We start from the raw sequence: 21,570 nt of genomic DNA on the forward strand, positions 1-21,570 counted from the left end.
TTTTTGTTTTTTTAGGTATCTGTACTAATTGAGTACTTCTCACTTTCTGTTCATTCGCAGTGGTTTGCTCCTTTGATCGTATCATGGTGTCCCCATCGTTGTTTTGCATTCTTTTTTTTAAAGATTTCACACAATTTTGAGTTCTGATTGACAATTTTTGTTACTTCAATATCCTTTTCAGGCTGCGAGATGTCCAATGTTAGAGGTATTTGTTGTCCTATTTTTGTGTTTTGTTTTACTTTCTGATCGTTGTTTAGTGTGACTCCTCTTTGGGTTTCTTTAGCGATAGAGTTTTTAGAGGTATTTGGCGTTGTTTCACTGTTTTCCTTATTATGTTCGCCGCCTGTTGCGATCTCTGTCATATCTTCGTTTTTTTCTCTTTTCGTCGGAGTTGTAATTGAGGATTCGATTTGATTTTTTGGTTCTTTTGGAGTCCCTTCTTCGGTGGCGATTTGGGGGCGCTCTTTCAGTCGCTCTTCCTTGGAGCTTTCCTCTGTTTGTAGTTGTAATTTCGGTAATTCTTTTGATTGAAGAACGGAGAAATCCGGACCACCCAGTGAATCTCTCCTAGGGTTTTTCCATCGATTTTCCTTCTCTTTCATAATTGGTTCCAGGATAGTGTGTAACATGTCAGAGATTTTTTGCTCGACGTTTTGCATGTTCTTTTGAATGGCCGTTATGAATCCTTTGATGAAGATTGTCTTTGAATGAACCATTGCTAAGAATGTAGTATGGTCTTTCAAAGTATCCATAGCATCCTCATGTAATTTCATGTAGGGGGCCAATATCGCTGCCATTGTTGTAATCATCAGGAAATCATCATTTTCACGCTTTTCTCCCACTGTTCCAGGATTATAACTCATCTCCCCCTGTTTCGGGGGTAGTTCTGTTGTTGGTTGTAGCGTAATCAAATCTGAGTCCTGGGCATTGTCTGTTTGATTTGACTGATTTTTGGTTTCCCCTTTCATGGTTTGTGCGGCCGTCTCTATGGTCTGCGGCTCTTTGTCAATTAACATTGAGTTTTCCAGCATCACTGCATCAGGGATTTCGTTTAGCGTTCTGTTTTTATAGGTTGATTTCCTTTTAGGTGTATTAGCAATAATACCTGTCCCCCAATTGAATAGGGATTGTTTCCCAAAGAAATGATTGTTTCTATCTTGGGCGTCCCCTGAGGACAAGGTCCGAGGTTTAAATATTATTTTTCTAGATCCGTATATCTTATAAAGTCCATTCTGATTGGTTTAGGGGTTATTGTTTTGCCTTTTATTACACTATGGGCTCCTTTCGCTATATTGACTAAGTCTTCAACCATAGTGTTGAGTTCGAACCTTGGAATTTCCTCAGATAGTTGAATTAGATCCTTTGCCTTAGGAATATTTTCTTCTGATGTTTTTGGTCTTATCTCTAATGCAAGTGATGGATTCTCTAGCAAGTCTTCCTTTGAGTGATCGTTTTTCCTTGTTGGTTCTATCTCCTGTTTGTTTTTATCAGGTATTTCATCTGGCTTGAGGGCAGAGACTTCCTTACTCTCCTTTGCATCAGGGGTGCTTTCCTGAGGCTGAGGTAATTGGTCAGTCTCGTTCACATTGTCTATTTGATGGGGTATGTGATTATTCATGTTCGAGTTAGCCCCGTCACTCTCTAGATTTAGATGTATATCTTCATGTGGCGGGCTGCACCCGGTTTGATTGCCGATCTTTACCTCTATCATAAAGGGCTGAGGTACTCCCCCCTGATTAGAATCTTTCATTTCAGGACTCAGGTTCAAACTTTTCTTAACTTGAGCCATCTCGTTGTCGTTGTCACTGTCATAGGGTAGTTTTGTGTCTTCTATGTGGTCTTTTGTTCGAGGGTGGACCCCTGTCTAGTCATCGCTACTGACTCTGCCATTGGGTGTTGGGAGGTCATGTGTTTGTTGACTTTGCACAATGGTATCAAACCTTCAAGTGAGCTTGTCGTTTTCCAGACGTTCTTATTAGTGGTTTTCTAAGTCGCAAAAGCGCTCTAGTTGTTTTGAGAGCTTGCGTCAAATGTGCGCGATTTAATTGATCTTGATATGATTGTATATATTTTTTGCTTTGCTGCTGTTGGCAATTTATGTTGGAAGGTAGTAGCAGTAGGCGGGATCAAAGGGGTCAAGCCCCGGCAGTCTCCGTTTCCTTAAATCAGAAATCAAAAAAGTTTAGAGCATTTCACTGGGCGGGATCAAAGGGGTCAAGCCCCAGCAGTCTCCCTACCCCAGCATATGAGAAAAAAGAAATAAAATAACGAGTAAGGTTGGCTTATTTGTCAGGACTGGGCATGTAGACTTGTAGACCTTTGACGTATGTCTTGTTTAGTTTAGGAAATGTCTACTGATGTCAAATTGATTTACAAAAGATGTGACCCACCTGTTGTACTCTAGAGTGTTCGAAATTGGTTACACGTAGCACCGACAAACTGGTTTTCAAAAGTTTTCACGTCCAATCGTCCAGCCAACCAGCCAAACAGTCCAATTTAAGCACCTTGTGAGCAGGGGGGCGGAGCCAATTCTCATGCCAAGGCGCAGCACAACAAAAGCACTTTTCAGGTTCTTTACAGCTCCAAACAGCAGCGCCCTTGTCAGCGCAGCAGGCTTTTCCCGGTTAACACTAAAGAGTATTACAAAGATAGTGTTCTCATAAATGGACAGGAGACCCCTGCCATCAGGGACACTGGATCCAGCATAACTGTGGTTGATGAATGTTTTTTCAAGGTAGAGGATGTTGCTAAGGCACTCAAATACCTAACCAAGTTAGCTGTAGGCCCTGTGCAAATGGTTCCCCAGTTACCAGCTCTCATCCAGTGCAATGACATGACTGTCAGAATACCTGTCAGTGTGCAGAGTGAAGTACCTGGGTGAGTTCTGTTGGGTAATGACCTGAAAACTCTTGGAGTTGTGTCTAGTACCCCCAGACCTCCCAGTAAGAGGAAGCAGGAGCTCACAAGGCCTGCAAGGGAGAGAACCTTGAGAGGCTCTCCTGGGGACTTGATAGAAGCAACTATCACCCCAAGTCCACAGGACTTACTTACTGCTAATGCAAGACAAAAAGAGACAAAGGGGAAACCCAAGTCTACCAGCAAGAAAACAGCAAGCAACTCTGTGCCCACAAGGACATCACCAAGACTGTCCAAAGTCACACATGTGACTCCTCCACCAGCTGAGGCTGAGTGTGAGGTCCAACCCTGTGTGGTTAAACCAGATACTGAGGAATCAGATCTGGAAGAAGATCTTACTCTGGTTGGAGACCTTGACCCTGTTGAACATCCTGAACTGCAGTCTTTACTGGCAGAAGGTGGACCCAACAGGACAGATTTCAGCAGAGGACAAAGAGAGTGTCCTACTCTTGAAGGTCTTCGCCTACAGGCAGCTTCTCAGCTCGATGAGAAAGAGCCTGGGAAGTATAGGTTGCACTGGGAAGATGGCCTCTTCTACAGTGAACCGACTGAGTCAACCCCTGGAAACTGCAGAAGACTTGTAGTACCTCTAGTGAACCGACTCCAGTTCCTACAGTTATCCCACAAGATACCTTTGGCTGGTCACTTAAGTTTTAAGAAGACCAAGCAAAGGCTCTCTCTTTACTTCTACTGGCCTAAAATGGGCTCAGAGGTATACACATTCTGTAGGAGCTGTCACACTTGCCAAACCTCTGGCAAGATTGGAGCCAAGAATGTGGCACCCCTGGTGCCTCTCCCAGTGTTGGGAGTTCCTTTTGAGAGGCTCAGGATTGACATTGTTAGTCCTCTTGATCCTCCCACATCTTCAGGTAACAGGTTTATCCTGGTTGTAGTGGATCATGCCACTAGGTATCCTGAAGCAATACCTATGAGAACTGTTACGGCTCAGGCTGTGGCTAAAGCCCTACTTGGTATTTTTACCAGGGTAGGTTTTCCTAAGGAAGTGATATCTGACAGGGGTTCCAATTTTATGTCCCACTACATGCAAGCCATGTGGAAAAACTGTGGAGTCACTTACAAGTTCTCTACTGCCTACCATCCACAAACAAATGGACAGATGGAGAGGTTTAACAGAACTATGAAGAGCATGATAGGTGCTTTAGAAGAAAGTGGGACCTTCTACTGCCATGCCTTCTCTTTTCATATAGAGAAGTCCCTCAGGAGGGAGTAGGTTGCAGTCCCTTTGAACTTCTCTATGGCCATCCAATCAGAGGTCATTTGGCCCTGATTAAGGAGGGGTTGGAGAGTGCTCCTTGCCCCAAGCCAGTCAGAGTGACTGACTATGTGATAGGTCTCTGGAGGAGAATGTCACACATGATGGCAGAGGCAAGTGATAACTTGAAGGCTGGTCAAGCTCTGGTTAACCATTGGCATGACCAGAAGGCTAACATGGTTGAGTTTACGCAAGACGAGCTTGTTCTTGTTATGGTGCTCACAAGGTAGAGGGCCTTGCAGGACAAATGGATAGGACCCTTCAAAGTTGTGGGTAAACTTGGAGAGGTGAACTATCTGGTGGACTTAGGCAATCCTAATGAGGCTCCTAGAGTCTTTCACACCAACCGTTTAAAGCTTATGTCTCTAGACCTGAAATAGGAGCTTTGCTTCTATCTTCAGCTCAGGAGGAAGAGGAGAGTGAACCTCTGCCTGACCTCCTCAGAGGCTTACCTTTAGACGAGAAAGTGGAAGGAGTTAATCTCTCTTCCTATTGAACATCTGACCAGCAGGATGAGTGCACGTTACTGTTGAATCAGTTTGCCTCCCTGTTCTCACTTTCACCAGGCTTGACCCCTTGGGGCCAGCATGATATCCTCACTGGTGACTGTTTGCCTGTGAAAAGCAGGGGTTACAGAATGTCAGACAAGGTGAGAACCCATATAGGGAATGAGATCAACAAGATGCTTGATCTCAGGGTTATAGAGCCCTCTACTAGTCCATGGTCTAGCCCAGTTGTGCTTGTACCAAAGGCAGGATCCAGGGAGTTGAGATTCTGCGTGGATTACAGAGTTCTAAATGCAGTCACAAAGACTGATGCCCATCCTTTACCTAGGACAGATGAGCTGGTGGATAAACTTGGTACAGCCAAGTACCTCATCACATTTGACCTAACATCAGGCTATTGGCAAATAGCTCTGACAGACCTTCCCAAGGGGAAAACTGCATTTTCCACCCCAGCAGGCCTCTACCAGTTTAAGGTAATGCCTTTTGGTCTAAAGAATGCACCTTCTACATTTCAGAGGATGGTCAATCAAGTTCTGAATGGGATGGAGGACTTCTGCATGGCATACTTGGATGACATTGCAGTGTTCAGCCCTACATGGAAAGAACATATTGATCACCTAGGGTATGTTTTACAGGCTCTTGAACAGGCCCATCTGACCATAAAGGCAAGTAAATGTCAAATTGGACAGAGCAAAGTGGTCTACCTTGGACATGAGGTAGGAGGAGTTGAAATAAGGCCATTGACTAGCAAAGTACAAGCTGTACAAAACTGGGCAGCCCCTACTACTCATACCCAAGTGAGAGCCTTCCTAGGTCTCACTGGGTACTACAGGAACTTCACAGAGAACTATGGGTCCATAGCTTCTCCATTGAATGTTATCTCCTCTCCAAAATGTCCTAAGAAGGTCAGATGGAATGAGGAGTGCACTCAAGCCTTTGAAGGCCTGAAGAAAGCCCTTTGTCAAGCTCCAGTCCCAAGAGCTCCTGACAACCACCAACCCTTCATTGTACAAACTGATGCTTCTAATGCAGGTATAGGTGTAGTCCTTAGTCAACTGGATGAGAAAGGTAGGGAACATCCCATTTGTTTCATCAGCAGGAAGTTGAAGGATCCTGAGACAAGGTGGGCAACAATAGAACTTGAATGTTTTGCTATTGTGTGGGCACTGAAGAAGTTTAGACCATACTTGTATGGATCTACTTTCATAATTCAGACTGACCACCAACCCTTGAGGTGGCCGATGCAGATGAAAGGGGAAAACCCTAAACTACTAAGGTGGTCAATCAGCCTGCAAGGGTTTGATTTTACCATTGATCACAGAGCAGGAAGTCGCCACCAAAATGCTGATGGTCTCTCTAAGATGTTTATAACAGACTAGAGGTATGAGATTCATCCAGGAGTGGATTAAATCCTCCTGTCCCTTAGTCTTGGGGGGGGGGGGGGCGTGTGTTAGAATTATCATTCTATGGCTAATTCCCCTTACCTAGTGAGTCCCTCAGCAGCTTTGCTGGATTTCTGGGGTTTATTTTTTCCACTTGGTAAGAGTGTGAACCTTTTTCCCCCTCTTACAGTGTATTTTTATGTGTGTTGTACTTTTTGTGCTCATGGGCTATGGAGTCTCACCAACTCCCTAGGCATCATCTTTATATTTGTGTGTTACACAGCACCTTCAGTGCAGTGACACAGGGTTTTCTTTTAGACTTCCCAATGACTCCATTTTTCTGGGGCTGACTACTGTCCTCCAGAAACATGTAAAGTTGCCATTAACTTTATATAGTCACATTTACCACAGATCCAGTACACCCCATCTTACATGGAGTATTGGAAATGGTTAACTACTATCCCTTTTTATCTGTACCTCTTGGAGCATTGTTTCGCTCCCTTAACATTATGGGCCTCATTACACGGTAGGCGCTGAACCATGGCGCTATTAGCGCCATGGTTCATGCCGGTAAAGTACCGGCACCGCCTTGGTGGAAAGGGGAATTACCGCCCCATTCCAAGGTTGGTGGGGCGGTAATTCCCCCTTCCACCATTGCCCTTCCCCATTCCCATTTTTGCCCCATAGGGCTCTATGGGAATGGGGAAGGCGCTAATTACGGTACCACAAATTGCGGTACCGTAATTAACTCCACTGGTCCCTTTGCGGGTTGGTTTTTAACGCCTGCAAAAAGCAGGCGTTAAATTCCCCAACCCGGGAAGGGACCTCGTAGTAAGGCGGTAAGGATTTACTGGTACCGGTAAAATACCGGTACCGGTAAACCTTCACGCCTACCGTGTAATGGGGCCCTAAGACTTGGCTGGTGGCAGTGGTATCTACCCTAACCTTTCTACCGCGGTTATATTATATAACGTGGTAATATTTTAGGCTAATATAGTAGCCTCGAACATGAAACCCGCCTGACCATATTGGTTTTTAATTTGGCTCTGGTTGGGTTTCGTAGCCATTTCTTCTTGTTAAAATCTTTCTTGTGTTTTACTTTGCGTGGCAAACCAGGTTTGCCTTCTTTGTTCACCGTCATTTAGTGGGCTTCTCCCGCCTAGGTGTCTAGGTGGGTTGAATGTGAGGGAGGGGTGTAGTCACCCCCTGCACCAGGTCTCCTTGGAGACCCAAGTCACACTTTGTATCCATTGGCTGAGGTGGTTGTCCGGGCTGGACAACCCCCCTGCTGTGTGATTGAAAGCCAGGCTGTGTGAATGGGAGATTTCGGCATAAAAGGCAGGACTCTTGGGTTGGAAGTCAGTCACCACTGGAACTTTAAAGAACCAAAGAGAAGCAGAGAAAAAGACGGCTGCTGCAACCTCGAGTCCCGGTGAAGCCCTGCTGCAGCCCTGAGCTATCTACCCTTCAACGACAAGAGAAGATGAAGTACAGAGTCTTCTTCCTTTGAGCCTGGTGGGACCAACCAGCTCACCCTTTAGCCAGAGAATCCTCTTCTGGGCCGAAATCGCTGTGCTGTGCTGTAGTGGTCCGTATATCTATCAGAAGAGCCCTCTCCTGATTTAAAGGAGCACACCTTTTATTCATTGTTGCTTTGCTGCTGCCGGCTTCATCCCTGGGTAGTGCAGATAGCTACAGACATCCTCCTTCTTGTCCCCACGACTGAAGCTGCAGGAACCGTGTGTCTGCAGGAACTATCAGGAACAACTGCCGCTGCACCAGCTTTCGCCAGCGGAATAAGGTACTGTGTCCATTTGGTTGTTCTCTCCGTCCGACCTTAAGGAATCGGGGTGAACCCTTTTCCTCCACGAAGGCTTGTCCTTTCTTTCTCCCTTCTTATAACTTTTGCTTCCCTTTGACAATATCTAAGTACTCCTGGCAACGTAAATCTCCAACTGTTCGTACCGTGTGATCCTCGACAACAGAGCATGTGCTCCATTTGACACTGGCGCAGGCCTATTGACTTTCATCTGCATCTTTGAACGAGTCCTCTGATTCTATTGCCTTGAACAGAGTATTGCCTATGATTCTTTTCACTTTTCCCTTGTTTTAATTCTGTGTGCTAAGTGTGTTTGACTCCAGTTACATTTCTTCCCGCGGGTACGCTGTTCGTTCGTAACACCGGTCTGCCAAATCCTAATGTACTTACCTTGAATTTGCTTGAACAAGTGGAATTGGTTGTGTGTAGTGTATTTACAGTGTGGTTTTGATTTAATAGAAGTGAAGTGTTTTGTGAACAGATGGTTTAAAAAATAAACCTTGAGTCAGCGTTTGATTGAGTCACAGTAATTGTAGTCCTTTGTGTAATCTCTACTGGTGCTCATTTGTTCTTGAGATAGGCCTGGCTGCTCAGCCACTGCTACCACTCTTTCTGTGTAGTACAGGCTTGTACCAAAGGTGAAATTGTACTACCACTTGTAGTCTTAATCTAGTGTAGTGGTCCCTAGGGGCACTGGCCAGGATTCTGCCTAACACTAACCAACCCCAAAAACTACTAAAAACCTCACCACTCCTCACAATCCTCCCACACTCCAATCAAACACAACCACACCTCTTAAAACCGCAGCAACCCGCACACACTTCACCACACTGCAACAACCACCACACCACACAGACCCGCAAGCAAAAACACACAACAGACTCAGAACCCAATAACACACCAATATGCACGGCGAACAGAGTTAACCGATCCGAAGCTGCCAACAGTACTTCACAGCTCCCTTGCTCTTCTCCAAACGTTATCCTACTAACACGCCTAACCTACCCCCCTTTCTTTCAGATCCGCCAGAGCACCAGGGGACCACTCCGGTGGTGATAGTGCACAGTACAAATATCCTTTAACATTAACATTTAGTGACTTAGGGTGAAACCCCACGTTTTACAAAATTTACAAGAGTGTGAGAACGCCTCTATCTCAGAATGGACATGGTTAAATTAACCGGTTCTATGGAATAAATTATACTTGAAAGGGTCTACAACCACAGATTATGAAAGGACATCACGGAGAAGGAAAGTTAACAGATGAACAGCAGATGGCTTGAGCATTAGCATTACATCAAGGCATTATTGTACCCTTCTCTGACACCTCTCCTGTGTGGCATTTCCTTGGCTTACTGGAATGTGGTAGAATGCATACTCTAGTACCACAGAAATACTAGATATCTGGTAATTGGCAGTTCTGAAGTTCGATACATGCAGTACCTGTTGAAATGCATTTATTTGCACCATCTGCAGGTTTCAAAAGACCCTTCTTTGGAAGCTCCAGGGGTGTCAACCCATGCCCTTCTTTGGAAGTGAAATAAGTGTCAAAAGACTTCTTTGGAAGTGAGGCAGGTGTCCACAGACCCTTTAATGGGAGATTTGCAGGTGTGAAAACAACCCTTCTTTGGAAGATCTGCAGGTGTCAATAGGAGCTTCAAAGATTTGATGGTGTCAAAAGACCAGTCTTTGGGAGGGATGCAAATGTCAACAGACCCTTCTTTGGGAGATCTGCTGGTGTGAACAGACCATTCTTTGCAGGATCCTCAGGTGGCAAAAGACCCCTCTTTGGGAGGAATGGAGGTGTCGACAGACCATACTTTGGAAGATCCTCAGCTGCCAAAAGATTCTTCTTTGGGAGGAAGTTGGAAGAACCACTGGTATCAAAAGACCATTCTTTGTGAGGGTTGCAGGTGTCAACGTCCATACGTTGGAAGAGCAGCAGGTGTATTCTTTGGAAGAAATGCAGATGTCAACACACCTTTCTTTCAAAGATTTGCGGGTGTCAAAAGATTCATCTTGGGCAAATTTCGAAAGAACCTTCTTTGGAAGTTCTGGGAATATCAAAGGTTTCTTCTTCAGAAGGTTTGCAAGTAACAAGAGGCCCTTCTTGTGATTGTCTTATTGTTTCACTATCCCCTGTTACTGTTTTTAATTTAAAAAAGATTTTTTTTAGCTGTGATACTGAAAACATATAATCTTGTACAATTGAGTTCAATACAGATTTTCTGGCTAAACCGCAAAGTCTTTAAAAAAAAAAAGCAAACGGAATATCCCCTAATGATTACTGGACAGGTCTGCAGGAGAGGCATTTGCATCTTCTATGGGCCCCTTGTCACAGCTAGGGGTGGTTAAGATTAACGCAGCTTTACTGCCCACAACAGATTCTCAATATGCAGGTTAGCTTTTACATTGTGCATGGTAGATAATGTGTGATATATTTACCTACTCAGCAGTACTTCCCCACATCATCCAGCTGCACTTCAGCAGTTAACAGCAAAATGGCTGTGCTGGCTCCTTGGAGCACCATTACCACGTATCAAAACTGCGTTTTACAGCTACAAAATGAAGGCTGCACCATCTTGCCAAGCGCCTATTGGGGAGGATGGAACAAGGGGACACACTGAGAAAGCCTGCCAGTGTGTTTCTTACATGCACCAAGAAGAAAATTGAGAAGCAGCACCGCTTTGCTGCTTGATCCACAGTCCCCTTGAAAAAGGAAATATTTGGCCTTAATAATGATGGCGCCCTGACGCTATTTCCATCTGTTCAACATCACACTGCTTTCATCAATGAGGCCTTGCCATGCCCACCAATATCCAGATTGTGCTCCAGCAAAATAGAACATTATTCCTGAATGACAGGCTGTGTCAGCCAAATCTGAGAAATCAAAAGAAGCTTTACTTTCAGTCGCATGGGAAAACGCTTTACTTTTGAGTTACAAAATGTCAAAAATCAATGCTGCAAAAGAGACCCTGGCTCTCTGGGCCTTTGTAAATTTCAATGGACCTGTGTCTTAAACAGTTAGTTGTATAAGTGAAACTGATTAGGGCTACAAAACAATGTGGGAAATTCAGAGAGAAAACATTTTGAAATGATCCACAGCAGACTGCACCATGTGTTAAAATGCGCTTTTGCAAATAAGGAAAAATGGCAGTTTTAAAAGTTTAATGTTGAAAGAAGGCCCTGTTTTGGCCTAGCAATCTAAAGTTTTTTTTTTTTTGCTGGGAAACATATATGGGATGTTTTATTCAACAGGCTTGCTTTTGATTTAAAACAAAATACAATAAGAAATAAAGACATGAGCTGCCTTCTGAAAACTAGTTAAACAGATTTCTGCCATGGCTCAAGGGACATTTAGCTGACAACAGGAGTGGCCTAACCCCCGAAAGAAGGATCCACAATTTATTCTAGGACAAATGCATGTTAATTGCTTCCTTTGGAAAACTTTGAATGGGCCAGAGGCCACATATCACAGGCTCATCAGACTTTTGTCTGTGCTGCATGCTGAGACAATAGATTCTGGGACACCTATCTGTGAAGCGGGGAAGTGGTAATAAACATTCAATCAAACTGGGAAACCCCCATGGCCACCCTGGGCTGAATTGACAGTTGGTGGTAGCTGAGAAAAAAATGGGGCGAGTTGAAGATCAAAGGCCAGCCCCATTTGGCTGAAGATACTATTTGATGAATAAACTTTTAAGAATGTTAATTCTATAACCGGACAGCTCAGACATGTAAATGTTGTAAAGTTTAAATGTGATTTCCGTGGCTTTCAAACAAGATATTGTGGCGGTCCATAGCATGTATGGGACACAAACGCCAGAAGAATGTGAATCGTGGGGAAAGGACATGTGATAGAATGTTAAAAATTAATGGAAAGATGCCTTACGATAATCTATACATCTGTCTAAAGTTGTGGAATTTTAGGTCGAATATTTATCACTGAAAATCGCGAAAAACTATTAGATGGGCGAAACAAAGTCCTACAAACATGAGAATGGGACTGCCATGCTCTACGTAAAATATGTAATCTGCCTATGCCATTTGTTAAGATGCCACAACTGTAAAAATGTGCCATTTATGTCAAAATTGGATTTTAACTGAAGTAACTGTGGGATGATCCTATGCATTGTAAAGCAACATCATAAAGCTGATGTCATGTCTCTAAAAATCCAACCAGCTGACAGCAAGGCAGTAACAATCACCCCTGGCCTTGGAGGCATGGCCGGCCTAAGCCGGCCCCACCATATAATCCATGATGTCACCATGCCTTATAAATAAGGGAGCCTAACAGAACTCTAGAGACTCTCTTCTGAATTTTCCAGCGCCTGCATATCCAGATATTCCATCTTCACTCTGCAAGATTCCAGACCCCACTGCCAGAAAAGGGATAGTTGACCCAGGCCTTCCTATCAAGGCAGAACCACCCTTCAGCACTAAAGCCCCATAACAAAATCGCACCAACTTCAGGGAAAAAGGAGAAAGGTGGCTGAGCCCGCTTTGGGATTCTCCAGTGCCGCCTGCTTGCCATGTTTACCCGCACCATCCAGCTGAGGCGTCGCTATCCGGTGACCAGAACCTTTTGAGCCCAGAACCCAGTCGGCTGTCCCAAATTCCAAAGTCAAGTGCTGATGGTGAGTATTTCCCTATCCCATAGTAACATACCCCATTGTGACCCCTTTGTCTTTGCCCTATTTTCTAAGTAATCCTATCCATACCCTGATAACTTGTCTAAACTGTTCTAATTCTCTGTGCACCCGCTCCTTGTTTTTCTAGTGTTAGCGCAATTCTTTCATTCACCTCACCTTGTAACTCCTTAGCAATATTTGGAATAATTTAAATTAATTCCCACATAGATCTGAACGCGGGGTGAAAGGGTTAAGTTGCAAATTAACCCGGGATCGTACCGTGTCTTTCTTTAACAATTTAGTCTGAATAATCTAGTTTAAGTAAAACTTGTCACTTTTCTTTCCAAACCAATTTCCTCTCTTTGACGGCTTTATTCTACCAAAACTGACCCTCCTTTTATCTTGCAAATCTCATCCAGTTCTTCAGCTATAGCCCACCTTTCACTTCTATACTGTCCCTCTGATGTGAATCTATCCCTCAGCCCAAAAACCGCATTCCGATTCAGAGTATTTCACCCGTTTTTGTGAAAAACCGTTTTGGACATTTAAAACTGCAAACTAGAAAAAATGCAACTTTTCTATGTGTGATTTGACTGCACTGTGTTTTCAATTTCAACCTGCTTTGTGAACTGTATACCTTTTGGGATACCTTACCTTATAGTTGCTAGTGTGATGGCATCCCTGAGACTATGATAAAAACATGTGTACATCTTTATTTAATTACACATATAACTAATTATTTGTTAAAACCCGAGTGCCATTTTAGGCCACTGCAAAGGGTTTAAAATCTCTTATTTTGTGAGGGAAAGTCGGATTTTGATTCTGTTTGCTGCCTCATATCCCTGACTACCTGCTGCTTCTTTCTATCCACTCAGATTAATTGTGGGGTGAGGGAGCATTTCAGGGGGAAATCTGAACTCTGGTGCTATCTATCCTAATTGAAAAAGTGCTCCTATCGAATTGTGCTTTGGGTATGTTCTTGTAGGTTACCCAAGTGTGTTTCAGTAGTTTGCATTGTAATTATCACCCCATGGTGATTGCTGCCCAATATAAAAATGGTGTGATTTTCTTTGAAATTAAAATAAATAAATATTGTGTTACCACCCACTGGCCTGATTCATGGTCCATTGTGACCCAGGGTATTTGTAAAAGGGGGTATGAGACGGGTCGGTATCAGCTCAATCCGAATTCATTGAAAATAAAGAAAAAGCATTCTAATTGAGCGCTACATTCTAGTCCAAGGGCAAGATTCCTGATCCGGTGGTTGATGCCCGGTTGGAATCCTTCACAATAATAAATCTCCAGTACACGTTCAGTGGCACAGGTGTGTGGGTAAGTTTCACCAAAGGGCAATAAGGCCCCCCCACCCACCTGACAAGAGAAGCTGCAGAACTGGGCAGGCATTTTATGTGGTGTTAATGTTTAAGAGGAACTATAACATCTGCAGCCCGGTATGTTACCAAACAAAGACAAATAGCACAATTTAAATCCAGACATAATCCTCATTAAGTCAAGCAATGCTGCTGTGTAATGATGTCCACCAGTCCTGTCTAGTGCAACTCAAGGGTAATATTTCTTTCTAAATTCACTGCTGCCAGGGAACCAGCAGAGGTTGGCACAGTAGTAGCCATGGTACCCCTGAACTTGTATTGGGAGCAGGAGCAGCACTGAGAGTCTGGCAGTGCTTACCCAAGATCAGACTGCAGGCTGCTCCGAGGTGTGGCAAGCATTTGGCAATGTCAACACGGAGCACTGTACAGCATGTGTCCAGTGCAGGCAAAAATTGACCCACCACACACACAGAGGAAGGTATGGTCATAGCAGGCGAATAAGCTCTTGGAAGTACAGGTAATGAAGCAGGAAAAAGGATGTAGATGTACTTTGTACTATGAGGCTTTTTGAGAATGCTAAAGGCATGGGACAAACCTTTTGTAAAACACTGATAATTCTGTTGAGTGCAAAGGGTTAATAAGTTCAACTCGAGCAGCAGCACTACCTATAAAAAACAATATCTCTTCATTTTATGAACAATTTAACAATAATAAAACTCATTTTCTGATATAGTATACACATGGAAAAATGCACAAATATTTTAGACATGGCAACAAACTTCCTGCTAATGTCTGTGTGTAGTAATAATGTTTTATTTGTTACAGAGCCAGAGTCTGCTGAGTGGGGGCAAGGAACCTTGCCTGTGTCTAATAGGTGGGCTGCCCAACCTGCATTCTAGTGCCTCCACCATAGCTTGGCAGCCAGACGAGGAGGTTTCAGACCATAGGATGCCCTTACCCCATAAAAGGCCCCTTTGGCATGTCAATGCACATAATGTAAAGTGTCGACTCTCCAATCACAAGGCCCAAAATCAATGTAATAATAAGAGTCAATATGTTAAAGACGAATCAGAATCATGTCATTCTCTGCTGAGCAACGGATTGAGAACAGGTCCCTTGGAAGAGGATATGATTAGGCCTGTCAGAGATAAAGCTCTTACTTACCAGACTTAAAAACAAACTGGGTGAGCTATTTGCTGTGAATTTAGCCTGTGCTTTCTCCCCAAGGAGCCATCATTCGTGCTGCCTGCTGGGCCGTCAATTAAATTTTTTCACCCGGCACTATTTATCTTTGTTTTAGTAGTACAATTGTGCCATTATATTAGCACTGCAGCAGACATAGCAACGAGTGGGCAAAGGATAATTGGAGTGCCGCTCTTCTCTGTTAGAGCCTACTGATAAGTTTTAATATCTGAGTTATTTGCACTGGAGCAGGCAAATGCACACATCAAAGCAACAAAAAAAAATACACAGCCCTCAGTTGTTTGCTCAGTATGTGCACGAAGTCTTGAAAATTAAAAGCAAAGTGAATCACAAACAAAAACCTTTTTTAAACTTTTTTCCGATTTTAAAACCAAAAAGGGAGTGTGCCAGCCAGGTAAAACGTATAAGAACACTGTGTCTATTCTGGAATATTTTCAGTTTAAACCCATGTTATTTAAACCTCTATTGTTGTTTTTATTGTCTTCCTTCACATCACAGCACACACACAATATAACAAAACATATAGCCTTTATTCTTAAAAAAAATATTTTGTTTCCTTTTTTAAAATCGTATTAGTCTTTAAAAACACAATTACTTTTCAGGCAGAGTGCAATTTCTCCTGATGTATTTTCCTCTTCTCTACCAGTTTTGTATGGTGAAAAAACATCATCCCTCTACTTTACATATCCTAAACGTTTGAACATGTGTTAGATATGCTGACACACTTTGTGACCTGTATATCTTCCTTAACTTAATTTTCGAAATCCACATTCGCTTTACAACAATAATTGTTTTATCTAAACAAATAAGAATAATCCAATGAATTACTATAACTATAAATGATTCATAGCACATAACATATTTCAGTTCCTCCATTTATTTTAGACCTTCATCAGGGGATGAAATGTTTCAGTTTTTTAATGGATACATTAATCTTCACCAATTTGGCATGGTATGGTGCAGGCAATTTATGTTTTAAACGGCATCACTTGAATACATCCTATTACCCCTCTAATCTCAGACTCAGCTGCTGTAGCGCGTTGCCTCTTGTTTTTAAATGTTTTAATTTCTTTTATTTTATTGTAATATCAGTTGTGTAAAACAACCTTATAGAAACATCACACAGGTACATTAAAATGCAACATAATTCATCACACAAGCTAAAATACAATTCAATTCAAACACCAATTCAGTTCAAACAACAATGGAACAATGAGACAGACTTAAGCTGATTCTCACAATGAAACATATAAAGGAACCCTTAAATGCACCTAGTTTCAATGCTAATAATACTTCTTAAAATTCATAGATACATCCCATGCAACCAATGAAACTTAAAATTCCACATGAGTATCTGACAGATTCTTCCTTTTTGATCTAAAGTGCATAGTGCAAATAAAGTGCATAGGAAATGTGCAGTGCACAGCAAATCTAAGGTGCAAAATATGGAATTAGCACAGCCTTACGGCCCACTCATCTTCACCACCTTAACTGTACAACCCCTGCAGCACTAAGCAACTTAATTACGCTACAGGTCAGCCCCGTTTCCTCTCCACTAGTCAGCATGTTAGAAAAGTGCAACACACTCAGGTACTTAAAATCATGTATGTACTTTGACCACAGTTCTTCCCTTAGTGGTTGCAGAGCCTCACATTCCATTACATTATGAAATCTAGTTTGCAATACACCTATCTTGTTGCAACAGTCACCAGGGGTTGCTGTCTGGAAGGCGCTTTTGAATAACCACGCCAGTATGCAATACATTTCATCGAAATCTCAAGTACTGAGACCGCCAATAGGCATTCGGAAACCTTATCAAGTACAGTGTCACTGAGCCCCTTCTCCTGTCAGCAACTAGTGGGTTTTTGTGCAATTTATGGGAATGTGCACCCTCTATTGTGCATAGCCAGTCAAAGTCCAGCAATTTATTTATTACTTTTGCTGGAATGTTGACATGGTCTGCTGTTTGCAAGTTGCAGTGAGATATGATCTCTTCAGCTTCCATCTTAAAATTCAATAGTGGAATGGACCTCCCAATAGCCTCTGCCAAGTCCTCCTACAACGATCGTGCCAATGTGGCCAGTAAGTTTCTATGAAGGGTCAACACCTTCCACTGCAGATGACACTGTAATGAACTTAGACCCAGTTTGAATGGCAGTGTGTCAACAGGCAAACAATTTGGAAGTTTCAGGGCCCTGAGCCAAATTCTTGCTTCAAGCATTCCCCAGTTTAATGTTCTTGCCATTCTTGAAAACCCAGGTTACTCGACCTGGGTGAAGGCAAGGGACAAAATAGCCATGGGACAGAACAAAATACTTAGTGGCTCGGCCATTTTCGGACCTGGCCACAGTCTTTAGCCAAACACGGCAAACGCAGTTTGCCTCAGTAAAAAGAAGTAAAACATTAAAGTAACTGCTGCCACCAGTTTGCCACAGGCACACTCGTACAATCACCCAAAAATATTTTGAGGGTGCCTAGGGCCATAGAACAAAAAGGGACCCCAGCACACGGTACTAGAAGGTACATTGTGCAATGTTAAATTGTTACCAAGAAATGGCAACATAGTCAAAGACTAAGGGAAACATAGTTCCCCAGTACGGACAGTCTGAAGGACGTGCCAGTTTCCCCATAACAAGTGAGCAAAAGCCCAGGGCATTTCAGCTGAAGACTTGGGCTCCACTGGAAAAAGTCAGGATAGGAAAGCCAATCAAAACCAAAATGTTTGGGGTGGGGGGGTCCATAAATGGAGGGAAAATTGCACAGAAATGAAATCTTTCCTAACACCGGTCTTGAGGTTTAAAAGTATTATTGATTAGGGCCCAGAAATTACAGGTGTTCCTCTCCACAAGAGTCCTTTGCATGACTTCACCATCTCTGCATCTCTCTTAGTCTGCACTTCCCTTATTTTTCTTCTGAGGTCATTCTTTACAGATTGTAGATCTGGGTCAAACACATGAGAATGGGCATTGGGGGGGCCTTACCGCCACTATCTGCACACCCAAAAGTATCAATCAGCGTTTGAAAGCTTCCTATTGAAATTACTTCACGTTTTTATTCCAACGGCATGTTATTAAATATCTTGCAACCAATGTTGTGAAGTGGTATTTCCCATTCAGAATTTACAAGTGACGTACTTGCTTTTGTCTTCAGGCTGGCATGGGCTGCCAACGGTATCCTTTCTTATTTGGCTCTTGCTGTGAGACCTTGTCTCCCCTATTCAGGTCCTTATGGTGCTGGGATCCCCTCTGCAATGGCACTTTGTGGTCCCTTGATCCCTCTAGTTGCGTGCCTCATGGTCCCTGCTATCCTTTGTATGCAAATATTGTCAGTCAGTCCTTGAATCTTGTTGAAAGCCTCTGATTAGTTTTGCTTTCCTGTAGGATTGTGGGCTTTGGGGATTTCTGCATTCGTAGTCTGTTTCTCTTGTTAAGCTATCGTATAAGTTTTAATGTTGCTCTCTCGATGATCATGATCATGATGAGGTCTGTTCCCCTTTCTCATAGGGTGGGGGATTATGCTGCTTGATATCCTCGTCCTCACCGGTGGTGAATCCCTGCCCCGGAAAAATGTAATTGGCTGAATGCAAATATTAAGGATGACGTGGTTGAAGTAAGTCAATTGTGGTTTTAGGAAATTTGTGGTTTTAGGAAATTCACTGTCTACTTCCATCTGAACCCTAATTGGGTGTCTGGCTTGGGAACCATTAGAAATAGGGATGGTTATCATCCATTGAACCTGACCATATTATCTGAGACCCGATCAGCAGTTTTGTTCAGCTTACCTTCAGCGGTAACGGCACTTAGTGGCATTTCAGGCTATTTTGCTGAAAAATAATTCATTGTAAATGAAGACTCTTCATCCTCCTTACATTCATCTAATTGATCAACTTGAATTCCTTCTAAAATCTACACGAATTATGTTGCATACCATTAATTGATAAACATTGCATCCATTTTAAAATGTGACTACCCCTTCCATGTCTAAGATTGTTAGATTTGGCTTTCAGGGGCACACGTACCTACTGGAATATGACTCCTTTGCCTGCTTGGGGGCCAATGTTGACAGTCCAAGAGGGTTCAATATGGAACCATGCACCTTAACAAGGCTACGTTAACTCATTGACTTGTATGCAGCCTTGGAATGATGGCTCTGGTACAATTCATTATCTACACAGTACTAAACCTTGGTGTAATTACAGTCCATAAAAGTTGGTGGAACGAAGCACAGAGAATATTGGATGGGAGCAAACGTCGACCATCAAATGAAAATAAGGCAGTCCTAGTGGCGTTGTGTCAAATAAAAAGGCACCTATACTAAGAAACCTATTGCCAAACCTTACAACTAATACAAAAACGGTGTGGGATGGTTTTGAAGAAAAGAAAGAAGTGTTCACAAATAATATGTCAGGATGCGGTAGCTTGGATCTCCCATCCCCACATTTTGAGCATAGGTTAAAGTAGGATCTTGGAGCACAGTACACTCTCGAGCTTCCCCAGCACGAGACGAAAGATCCACTTGCAGCTATCGGGGCCGTCTATGGCCAAGTCTCATTTCACTTGAAAGTCCCTTGTCTTCGAGGGCCTGGCATATTCAATAACAAAAAATAATTCTTTCAACAAATATGCAAGTTTGTTTCCTAGTTTTACTTCGGGTGAGGATTCTTCACCCCTTCAGCCTCGCTTCTGCGGGTTCACTATGGCTTGTCCTTTATTCCCCAATCTTAATGTCTTTTTAAACAGTTCCAGTGGACATCCCTCGGTCAGATTCACGTTTTGTTAACACTGTTTCTTAGGACTTTAGACTTTGCCCTTTTCTTGTCAGCATCCCTCTTCCGGGTTCACTCTTGCCAACTTCACATTCACATTTACTTTCAATGTTAGCAAGATCCACTTCCCCTGTTTTCTTTAGGTCAAATGCTTTCAACTGTGTGGGGATTTTCCTTGACCTTCTTTATGATCACTTTGACCTATCTTGGCAGCTCTCCTATGTCCTTCTGGTATCTGTCGTTTTACTCAGATGGGGATCGACCAGAGTCTCTCGAGCTAGCACCCACGTGGTGCCGGATCCCTCTGCAGCTGGTCTCCCCTTAACACTTTTACAGTTCTTAAACTTGGTTCAACTTGCCACTTTGCGACTTTCATTCATCACAGCCCGGCTCTTATCAGCTCTCCCCTCGACTCACCGGCTGTGATAAACTGCTTGGCTTTCTTTGTAGTTGGAGTCAAGGTCAGTACCACAGTAGCAGGAGTTTCCCTTGTTCCCGCTTATCAGCGTCGACACGGCCTGTGTACCATTGACATCTGTTTCAGCACACTTGGGCTATTGTTCTCGGTCTTACAATTCTCCCTGTGGGGGTTTCCCGGGTCTGTGCTGAAAAGGGCAAGGTCATGTCTCTCCTTGTCAGCCTCTCGATTTTCGCCGCCTTTCTCCTCCTCTTGAACTAATGGTTCTGGATAGCTGTCTAGTTGTGCAGTCTGCCTTGCTACTACTGTGCTCTCTTGCCCCACCTTTTATCCCTGTGGGGAAGGGAAAGGGCCATCAGGTCTGTGTGATTCTGATCAATTGCCTGACTTTGCCTGACCCTTGTATTGGGACATGTCAGGTAAACAGCTCTGGCGTTAGTGTCGTGTGAAAGTGTTTGTGTTGGAAAAGCAGGGGGGCAGTGGTTTTGAATGTCCTACGTGGTAGGATGGGGAAAAGGCGTTGAAAGAAGGGAGATACCACATCTCACCCGTCGGTGTCCCACTTCCACTCCCCAGTATTCTTAAGTTATGAGGACACCATTGTCTTACATAAACGCCTTTAAGAAAGTTCATAATCATTGCCCAATCATATTTGAATTTCTCATAGTCCCCTTGCAAGTTGTATGTCATCCATTCCATTGCCATAAACCCTCACAATTTAAACAACCAGTCTCTTATAGTTGGTGGCCGTTTCTGTTTCCAATTGCTCGCTATTACCAACCATGCTGCTATAACCATCAACATAAAGGCTTTGCTATGTGATTTATTGACAATGTGAATCCCTGGATCGAACAGGTCACACATTCATTCTTTAGGTGTGAAAATGACCTCAGGAGTTACCATTATTTTTATTAGACCTATAACGTCTTCCCAAAATTCCTTCACCTTCAGGAACTCCCACAAGACATGCCTCCAGTCCCCTTTTATGCCACAGCCCCTCCAGCATTTTTCCTCAGTTGAAGGATACATTTTATGCAATCGCTCAGTTGTGTAGTGCTATTGGACCATTGTTTTATACCACGCTTCTCTGACCTGAATCGACCATATCAATTTGGGAATATTCACCCATAAATATTTCCAATGTTCCCTAGGGAGATCCATACCCAGTGTCTTTTGCCACCTTTGCATGTATCCCCAAACCTGTCCTTTTTCCTCTTCCATTAGTATGGAGTATAGCCTACACACCATGTGTTTATTTCCTGTGTGTGTAGTGATACATTTCTCAAATACTGTGAACCTTCTCCCCGCCACCACTTTACCCCCTGAG

This window comes from Ambystoma mexicanum, chromosome 11 (assembly GCF_040938575.1).
Source record: "Ambystoma mexicanum isolate Mex_15411 chromosome 11, UKY_AmexF1_1, whole genome shotgun sequence".
Classification (NCBI taxonomy): Eukaryota; Metazoa; Chordata; class Amphibia; order Caudata; family Ambystomatidae; genus Ambystoma; species Ambystoma mexicanum.